The 11,033-nt window shown below is 32.1% G+C and overlaps 1 non-coding gene across 1 annotated transcript; it reads left to right on the top strand.

Annotated features, from left to right (window-relative positions):
- Positions 1–10,213: 10,213 nt before the first annotated feature.
- TRNAF-GAA (transfer RNA phenylalanine (anticodon GAA)) lies at positions 10,214–10,297 on the top strand. The gene is given in 2 exon segments: positions 10,214–10,250; positions 10,262–10,297. It is a non-coding gene; the product is annotated as a tRNA-Phe (tRNA).
- The last annotated feature ends 736 nt before the right edge of the window (positions 10,298–11,033 follow it).

An 11,033-nucleotide genomic window follows, 5' to 3' on the forward strand; every position in this document is an offset into this window, starting at 1 on the left:
CTGTGGTGTCTCTCGTCACATTCTTGCTACTAGCCCCAATTTCGACATTTCTCTGAGGTATTCCTTTAGAATTTGCGCCACTTGGCCTTACACTTTGAAATTTTTCTTTCTCGTTCTTCTCGGGGCAATTCTTGATAAAATGGTCTTGAGAAGCACATCGGAAACAGGATCTATCGTTTATTCTACACTTGCAGAAATAACTTCTACCACAATGCTGGCACTCTGGTCGAGAAGATCTGACATTACCCACACTAGCCACTAATGTAGCCCGAGATTTAAAACTCGAATCTTACTTCTTACGATCTCCGTACGGGTGTTCAGCTGACACATGAGAACGAGAGTAAACGTCTCTAGGTTTCTTAGACTGAGATAGAAATGACTTGCTTGCATGCCTCTTCTTTGCATTTCTAGTCTTAGCCTCAGTTTTCTTCTTTTCCTTGATCAACTCATCGGCTTTACATGCCCGACTAGCAAGCACTACAAACTCCTTCAATTCAAGGACGCCCACTGACAACGTAATATCCTCATTAAGTCCATCCTTAAACCTTCGACACATCTTAGTTTCGGAGGACACACACTCCCGAGCATACTTACTAAGTCGGACGATGTAATACCCCGAAAATTTTTATAGTAAAATATTATCCGTGATATAGTAAAATAAGGAAATAAAGTGACAAAAAGGGAATTTTTGAGTGATGTCAATATTGAGAAGTATATTATGATATATTAATTCAATAAAGGACTAAATTGCAAAGATGAGAAAAGTCTTGTTGCACAAGAGAAAATACTCAAAATTTAAGGGGTTGAAGTGTAAATATAAAAAAGTTGAAGGACTAATGATGAAAATATTTTAAGGGTGGAATGATCTAGAAACCAAGAAAAATTGATGAATTAGGACCAAATTAAATAGGTAAAAAAATTATGAGGGACTAAATCGTAATTTTACCAAATTAAGTGATGACTCAAGGATGGAATTCTAAAAGATCATGAAGGGCAAAATGGTCAATTAGTAAGAGAGAGAATTCTAGAATGTAATGATTATGTTGATGATATTTTAAATTTATTAATTAGATAAATATTATTTTATTAATATTTTATGAGATGTTTATTATTATATTATTATTTATTTAGTATAAAAGGAAGGAAAGATGAAGAATTATCAACACATTTCCTTTTCCATGCAAACTAACGTAAGATAAGAAGAAGAAAAGAAGTTTGCTTTCTTTACAATTTAGTCCTTCCACCAAAAATTCATTATTTTCACCTAAAAATTGAAAGAATTTCCATAGCCATAAAGAGAGAAAGATAGCAAGGAGATGATGGGGAGCAAGAATATCAAGTTGGATTCAAGAAATCGAAGCCGGAGGAGAGAGAAAAATCAAGTTAAAGATTGAAGTCAATAAGAAAAGGTAAGTACATCAAGATTTCAATATGTTTTTAAGTTTGTTATTATTGATAAAGCATGGAAATAATGTTATAATAGAGTTTTCTTACATAAGGTCCTATGTTCTCGATATGTTAGTGAAAAAAAATAAGAGAAAGTGGTGAGAAATGGTGTAGAAAAAGAAAATAAGGATGTTATAACATGGTAATTAATATCTTGTACTAAAACAGTTTTGGACAGCAGCAGTAGTCTAACTTTGAAAAATCATAAAAAATTTTAGAAATCTAATTATAGGATTAATAAAATATGAAATTAAATCTTATTAAGTCTAGTTTCTTATAGAATAAATTATGTAAGCAATGGAATTCTAAATCATGAGATATGATGAATTTTGTGAGACAAGGTCAGAATGATTTCAGGTTCCCCTGTTCTGAATTTGTAAGATCATAAAAAAATTGGATACAAATAATTAGGGGCTTAAATTTATATTTTTAGAATCTTGAATGAGTCTATTTTCAATAGAAACAAATATGAACATCATTCGAATTCTGTACAAGGAGATAATTAATTTTTAGTGAAGAAGGGTTACAACTGTCAGACAGCAGAATAGGGGTAACTTTAAAGAATAAACTGTACTTATTGACTAAACAAAAAATTCTTAATATTTTATGGTAAGAATATATATGAGTCTAGTTTCAGGGAAAATTAGCGGATCTTATATTCGGGTCCTATAGCTCCAGATATAAATAATTTAGTGACTATGACACAGATGGACAGCTTGAATATTCATAAAAGTAACTAATAAAGATTATAGATAATGCTACTTACAAGTGTGCTACATACATCAAGGATGTGGAATGGAAAGGTGGAGGAGGAAAACATATATGAATATTCATTAAGCATGGCTAATTTGCACATTTTAGGCTTAGGGACTAAATTGAATAAAAGTAAAACTTTATGGGTAATCTTGTAAAAATTTCAGAAATGACCAAATTGCATGAAATGGATTATTTTATTATTTAAATTACAAAATTGAATGAAATTATTAATTTAGTTCAAGATCGGGGGAAAACATGTTTTAGGGATTAAATTGAAAAGTGTTGAAATTATGGAAAATTCTGATATTTTATAGAATTCATGGACTGTTATCAATATATATGAGAATAATAGCTAGAAATAAGGATTAAATTGCAAGAATTTTATTTTCCTGACCCTAAGGACGAAATTGTCATTAATTAAAAGTTTAGGGGCAAAATGGTAATTTTTCCTAGAGCATTAATTAAATGCATTAGAAGATGAAATGAATGAAAATGATGATCAAATTTATTTATAAAGATCCGGACGACTCAAATATGAGACTTGATCATGGAAAAGAAAAGATATCGGATTAATGAAATTATAAACACAAACAAGCAATGAGGTAAGTTTGTGTAACTTGAATTGTATTTTAAATACTTGAAATATGTGGTTATGTGATGAAAATATGATTTGAATGTTCAATTCATGATATTTGATGAAATATTGATAATACTCGATATAACTTTAAAATAAATCCCAGTTGAATGAAAGGAAAATTCGATGGATTTCTGAAAAGGAATTGACGGTAAAAAGGATCTAGCCCGGACGGGTGATCCTATTCTAATATAGCCCTCCCGAAGAATACGTGTAAAATGGATTTAGCCCGGACGGGTAATCCGAATTAGGGTCTAAATTTAGCCTGGACTGGTAATTCAGATCCAAGCTCATTAGAGTAATTGTCGTTGCAGGGGATTTAGCCTGGACTGGTAATCCCGACAATACGCTATGAGTTTATATTACAGGGGATTTATCCTGGACTGGTAATCCCACTGTAATGATGAGGTTTGCGGGAGTGTGCTCTCTGATATGAAATGTGTAAGACCATGATTGAAAGATACCATGGCAGCCTGATATGAAATGTGTAAGACCATGGTTGAAAGATACCATGGCATCCTGATATGAAATGTGTAAGACCATGGTTGAAAGATACCATGGCAACCTGATATGAAATGTGTAAGACCATGGTTGAAAGATACCATGGCAACCTGATATGAAATGTGTAAGACCATGGTTGAAAGATACCATGGCAACGTGATATGAAATGAACAAGACCATGGTTGAAAAATACCATGGCAACATGACAGAAAATGAGTAAGACCATAGTTGAAAGACACTATGGCATCATGTCAAAGATAAATAAGGCCGAGGATGGGAGACGCTCTAACATCTGTTGAACAATTGATATTCAGGTAATATGTATCAGATGACGAATGGTTATATGAAATAATTATGAAGATAGATAAACGAAATAAGTATAAGTACATGGAATATAATTTATGTTAAGTTTGATATAAGCTATTACTGGAATAAATATACATAAAATATATGGAAACGATGGAGCATGAAATATTGATATAATGAAATGAATGATATATGCTTATGAAGAAACGGTAAGAGCATGATATGTTTCATGACATGTACATATATGATTATCTTTGATATGTTGATACAAGGAAATTATGTAAGTTGAGACTATTATTAAACTCAAGTGCGATATGTCGAGAAAATAGATATATCAATATTGAATTTATATGAGATATATCAATGTTGAATTTATATGAGATATGTGCAAGTATACTAACAATGTTGCTGTTTGATGCTTATACAAGTGTCAAACTGTTGATTGAATGGTAATATATTTATTGATATGATGCATTGAATCGGTAAGTATTTAAATTTTTTTTAGTGATCTGTAAATGGTAGTAATGCTCTGAAACCCTATTCTGGCAGCGGATAAAGGTTAAGGGTGTTACAGACGAATTCTCTTTCATATTCAGTAATTATCATGCGACACTGCTTCAAGTCAAGAAACTCCTTATACTTTTGATCCATGAATCTCTCACTAAAATATTTCATCTGGAATTCTTCTTAAAAGCATTCCCATGTGACTCTCTCGTGAGGTGCCACTGAAACTAACGTTTTCTACCAGTGGTATGCCAAGTCCCTCAACAAGGATATGACACACTTCAAGCCTTCTTCAGAAGTACAAGATAAGTCATTGAATACCCTGATGGTATTCTTAAGCCAGAACTCTGCCCTTTCAGGATCATCATCTTTATAAGCACGGAACTCCTCGGCTCCATACTTTTAGATCTTGTCCACTGGGGGTCTATTTAATCTCACAAAATCCATACCCTGGGGTGCTATAGGGACTGGTTGAGGAATAAAGGGAGGTGGAGAGGGTTGAGCATTTGGGTTCGCTCGGACGAACTCCGCGTACCATTCATTCATCATGTAGAGAAAGGCTTCCCAAGCCTTTTCTCCCTCTCCCCGACTAACCGTGGGAGGTTGATTATCGAAGGGCACCGCCCCTTCAGCAGGAGCCGGTGTATTACTTTCTACATCGTCTACCATAGTTCGATCGAGATTCATTATTATAAGAAAACATAATAACAAAATCAAGAGCAATCACATTATCACAATTTATCTATGGCATGTATAGATAGACTCGTACACATGCTATGTTAGTTCGAGAATCGACTAAACCATAATTCTAATACCACTAAATGTAACACCCCACACCCATGCCCTACGCCAGGATGGAATACAAGGCATTATTAAACTTAAACACATGCATTTTTAACATTTTCAAATCATCAAGGCTTGATCAAATTTAAAACTTTTTTAAACTTTGTCTAAACTCATTAATATGGGCTTACGAGGCCCCAAACATCCATTGGAAACCATTCGGGACCATTTCTGGTCCTTTAACTAACTTTAGAAAAATAACTTATGAAACAGGGCATACGCCCGTGTGGAAAGGTAACACGCCCGTGTGTCATTATAACATGGCCGTGCTGATGGCTCGTGTGACACACATGACCTAAGCATCTAGGGACACGCCCGTGTCCCATACGCGTGTGAATTAAATTCTAAATCTGAACCTACAGGGGTTTTCACACGGCTTGACACACACCCATGTCTATTACCCGTGTCCCTCACATGGCCATGACACTCCCGTGTTCTAGCCCTTGTCTAAAAACCTTGACATTCTGTTTCTGACATCAGCAACCCTTAAAGGTCACACGATCAAGGCACACGCCCGTGTGATAGGCCGTGCCCTTCATATGGCTGAGACACACAGCCGTGTCTCTTCCTGTGTGTTTACTACCATGCATTTTGACTTGTAAAATTTACATGTAGGGGACACACGACCATGTAACATGCCCATGAGGCTGACTGTGTGTCACACACGGCCTAGACACACGTCCGTGTATCTACCCATATAAACAATATAAGGCTATTTACCAAGCCTTATGCCACCTTGAAACAAAATTTTATACTAACCAACATATCAAAGTCTAACTTAATATGATTTCCCAACCAAAAACCATAACTAAGACCTATATACATTTCATATATTCAACCAAGCCAACAATTTCACATTCATGAAAGACTATCTTGCATTCATATAATGACTTTCAAAATTAGCCATATTCATGGCCTTATACAAAACGAGTCAAATACTAAAATAAGCCAACACATTTGGGCCCAAAACAACGTGACACCAAAATAAAATCAAAAGTTCCTATACATGCCATAATCAAAATGATAAAACTAGCTATACCAAGTGCTTCAAGGATAGTGTGGCTGGCTTCCCCGATGTAGGCGATAATCTATAAGCTACTTTGGCAGCACTATAAGAAAATGAAAAGGAAAGAGGGTAAGCATGAGAGCTTAGTAAGTACATATATGCAAATAAGTGTAATAAAAAAAAAGCACATTCATCAATTAATGGCTTATCATACTTAAATGATATATCATTTTAAGCTCATTATCTTACTCTTCACTTCCTTTATGCATACTTCTACATCTCATTCCACACTAAGGTTTTGTTTATGGGTGTGGTATATATACCTGTAATCATCCGTAAAATATCTCAATTTCATTCTCTCTAAAAACATACCTCATTGAAAATTTCCCCAACTCGTTCTTCAAACTACCCATTGAACACTCGAAATACTAATGGATATACGTAAAGTTTACACTTAAGTGTCATATGAGTAGTCAGAGCTACCTCGTACTTTGTAATGCTTGCATTTTGAGTTACTCACAGGCCTTTTTGCCATGTCAATACCCGAACCCCATAACTCTATCATGTAATGCCCCCTCATTAAGCTACTCACGGGTCTGCACTCAAGGTCAGTACCCGGACCCACGTTACATATAACATTTATCTCATGAACTCAGACATAACTCATGAGTTCAGACCATATAGTTCCTCATGACATACCTTTTGTATCCTATACCATTTCTGAGGTTCAACGGGATTTCATATTTAACCTGATGTCGTCGTACTTATTCATCATGTAGATTACTCTTATATCACAATGTTTATGCTTCTATGGTAACAAGTAAGATTATAATACATGATAACCATAAAACAAGTAAAAATAAGCTACAACGACACATTATTTACATATGTACTTACCTCGGCACAAAATGATGGGAGTGAGCCTAATCATTGTAAACTTTGTTTTTCCCTCGATCAAGACCTGAATCACATTTCTCTTAATCTAAAACTTCGAAATTTAGCTTATTTAATACATAGATCATTCAATTCAACTTGAGACTCATACTTTGATAAAATGACCGTTTTGCCCTTAAACTTTGCAAAAATTACGATTTTACTTTTAGGCCCGAAAGTTGATTTTTATCAAATTTCCTTGTTATCCAAGCCTAACCGAATTCATTTTATAACTATAAAATCTAAAAATTCTCATTATTTTACACATTTATCACCTATTTCATAGCTTATGCAAAATGGTCCTTAGTTAGGGTTTCCATGAAAACTACTTCACAAAAGTTGTTTATTTCACAACCATGATTTATTTTCTTCCATAAAAATTTAGAAAAAAACATGAACGCTCTCATGTAAAAACCCTATACTTTTAACCATATTGCAATATAGTCCCCTCATTAGCTAGCTTATGCTACAAGGATCCTAAAAATACAAAAATCATCAATAAAAACCATCTAAATCACTTACTTGCAAGGATGAGAATTTGCTCAAATTTTGAGCTTCTCAAACCCTTAGAGTGGCTGAAAATTTCGGTGGAGAGGTGAAGAAGATGATAGCCCTTTTTCTTTTGTTTTATTTTAATAAATTAAGTTACCAAATGTTACCTAACTTTGACATTTTGACCAATCTTGTGGTCGTCCACCTCTATTGAAAAGAGCCCAATTTCCCTTTAAAGGCCTTAAATTTTGGTTCTCTAGCTATTTAACACATTTGGGTAGTAAAACAAAACATTTTCCGTTTACACGATTTAGTCCTTTTTCGCAATTAAGCATGATATAGCTAAAATTACCTCACCAAAATTTTCATGCATTCATATAATCATGTCATAACACATAAAATAATAATAAAATAATTTCTTTGGCTTCGAAATAGTGATTTTTGAAACCACTGTTTCGACGAGCCCCAAAATCGAGCCGTTACACGTGTGAAACAACAAATATAGAATAATTTATGGAAATAATAAAGTGTGCATAATTAAAATCAAGCATAATGCCAATAATAGCCCCTAACGTTGTTTGGTCACTTTGGCCTTTTATCAATTTTTTGGAGCACTTTAACCTCAAACATATTTTTTTTGTCAAATTGGTCTATTTTTAATGGACATGTTGACATGGTCGTTAAATGTAACGACGCTGATGTGGATTTTTTTTATTCCACCTATCTGCCAACACATTTCACACGTAATTAAAATAAAAAGTAATTCAAAAAAAACTTTTTCATTAAAAAAATTAAAAACAAAAAAAAACGTAAAACATGCAGACACTAAATCATTTCAGAAATGAAAAAGTCGATCCTAAAAGAACAAACACTTGAATCAGAGAATCTAAAAAAAAGGAGCAAAAATTGAATCCTAACTCGAGAAAGTAAAAAAATTGTGCGAAAGAAGACTACCCAAAGCTTATTATAGAATCACATTTTGATTTTCGATGATATTTATGTTGGTTTCTATTTTGTGGTATGTTTTTAAAAGTGTTCACATTGAAAACGCTATATATGTTATTTCAATTTTGGTTTAGGGTTTAGAGTTTAGGGATTTTGGTTTAGAGTTTTTATTTTGGGTTTTTTATTTAGGGATTCTAGTTTTGGGGATTTTAGTTTAGGGTTTTTAATTTGTGAGAAGTTGGTTTAGGGTTTTTTATTTGGCTACGATTAGAAGAGGAGTTTTTGGTATTTTAGTTTTTTTGTTTTGGGTTTTCGATTTGGTTACTAAAAAAAAGAGGACTTTTTGGTTTTTTGGTTTCTTGGCTTAAGGTTTTCAATTTTGTTAGTGATAACGGTCGACTCCAAAATTTCACAAATTTGCATGTTCCGTTATATTTTTTTGTTCAATGCATGATTCTTATCTAGGGGTTATAGTGTTGGTTGGTGGGGGCACTAGTTCTAGGCAGAGTTTAGTAGGTGAACGTATTGAAGTGGTCCCTCCATCTTTTATTGTTGTTCTGTTATTATATATAAAAAATTTTATAAGATTTGATTATATAATTATTAAATTATCTAACTTTATATGCATTTTGTACTATTTATATTATTTAATATTTTGTTTGTCTACTTAACTTTTTGCTGCACTTTGTTTGTCTGTTAGTATGAAATCTTACTGTTCTCTAATTTTTGTAACATATTTTTTATTGTTTAAACTGCAGATATTTATAGAGGAGGAATACTATATAAACGTGTATGTTAGGGGTATATTTGTACGTGATCCCCATGTTGGGTATTCAGGTGGTCAGATGCTGAGGATTAAAGATGATCGAGATACGATATCATATTCTGAGTTATGTAAAATACTTAAAAAAGGGTTAGGGTTCAATACAATACAACTAATTTATTTTCATGTACCTAGTAGTGGGACCTTGCATGATAAACTTAGGTTTGTGTGGAATGATAGTAGCACTATTGACATGTTGAACTAATAGGTTAAGCATACGAAGATAGACCTGTATGTAAAGCATGAGATTGACACTGATGTTTTTGTTGTTGATGATTAATGTTAACTGCTGTCACATCTCAAAGGTTAGGTAAGTAGGATTGGGATTGTGCATTTGGTAAAAAAATGAGTTAGTGGTTTGATGATTAAGTGTTAGTGGTTTGATGATTACGTATTAGTGAAATTGTCATTGAAATCCAAGTTTGAATCCCTTCCCTCGAACCATCTTTATTTTTTTACAAAATTTGTTTTAAACCTTAGTGTATGCCACGCTTTGTTTATAATTACACCAAAAAGTATTTTTGAAAATATTTTTATAAAATCTTATCAACAAATAATTAATATATTAATTTTTCATTTTCACTGATCAATTTTGTAATAGAACACCATTTGAAATTTTCAAAAAGTAGACAATAGCTATTGAGAAAAGAATTATTTTATATAATTAGGAAGTGATTGTTGATTATAAAAGGATTTTTATCGAGGAAGGCTTTTTATAAATAGTTTAATTTTATTTTGTGATTCCTCGAACAATTTATGTTGTAATAGTTTAATATTTACGTTTGTTTATAGATATTTATATTTGTACCTTAAATATATTTGTAACACTTTTTAAAAAATATATTTTCATCAAAACATTCATGCTAAAAACATTAAATTTTCATCTCTATACAAAATATAGTTCATTTTTATAATTTAAATTGAAATAAGAGTGCCGTACTTTTAAAATGAATTGAACACCTGCACTATCAATTAAATGTATACAAATAACTATAATATATAATTTAAAAACGTAAGTACACAAGCGGGGATAGCTCAGTTGGGAGAGCGTCAGACTGAAGATATATCTGTAATCTGAAGGTCGCGTGTTCGATCCACGCTCACCGCATGTTCAAAATTTTTTTCCTTCATATTTTGGGCTGGGACAGGCTAGCCGCATTTTTTTGTTCTTACTTTGTAAAGTGCCAAGTCTAGCCCATTTTTCAAGCCCACAACCTCAACTTTTTCTTCCTATTTTTAGATCAGAAAATATCACACAATTTCCTCAATTTAGCCCACAGTAAATTCTGTCTATTTATCTATACCTATATTATAATTAAATTTGTTCCAATTCAACGTCACGTTTACTCAATTATTAAATATTTAAAAAATTAAAAATAATTAAAAACTAAAATTTTTAAAAATAACAAATTTTATTATAATAATATTTATTCTATCTATTTATTCTATACCTATATTATAATTAAATATCTAATTAAAATAGTGTTACAAGTCAATAAAACATTTACTCAATTATAAAATAATTAAAAAAAAGCCAAAAATTAAAAATTATTTTTAAAAATAAAAAAATTATTATAAAAATATTTATGATTTTCAATAATTTTATAAATCTTGTTTTAAATTAAATTACAATATTTTAAGAAAAATATTAAAGTTAATGAATGGTTAAGTTAATGATTTAAGACTATTTTGGACGTGAGTTTGATTATTGATATTTGTGTTGATTTCTTTTTATATAATATTTTTCCTACACCCGCAATTTGGATGTTGCATTTACTATACTATATAATATATTTCCTACACCCACAATTTGGATGTTGCATTTACTATATTATATCATACTT

This window comes from Gossypium hirsutum, chromosome A11, assembly GCF_007990345.1.
Source record: "Gossypium hirsutum isolate 1008001.06 chromosome A11, Gossypium_hirsutum_v2.1, whole genome shotgun sequence".
Taxonomy (NCBI): domain Eukaryota; kingdom Viridiplantae; phylum Streptophyta; class Magnoliopsida; order Malvales; family Malvaceae; genus Gossypium; species Gossypium hirsutum.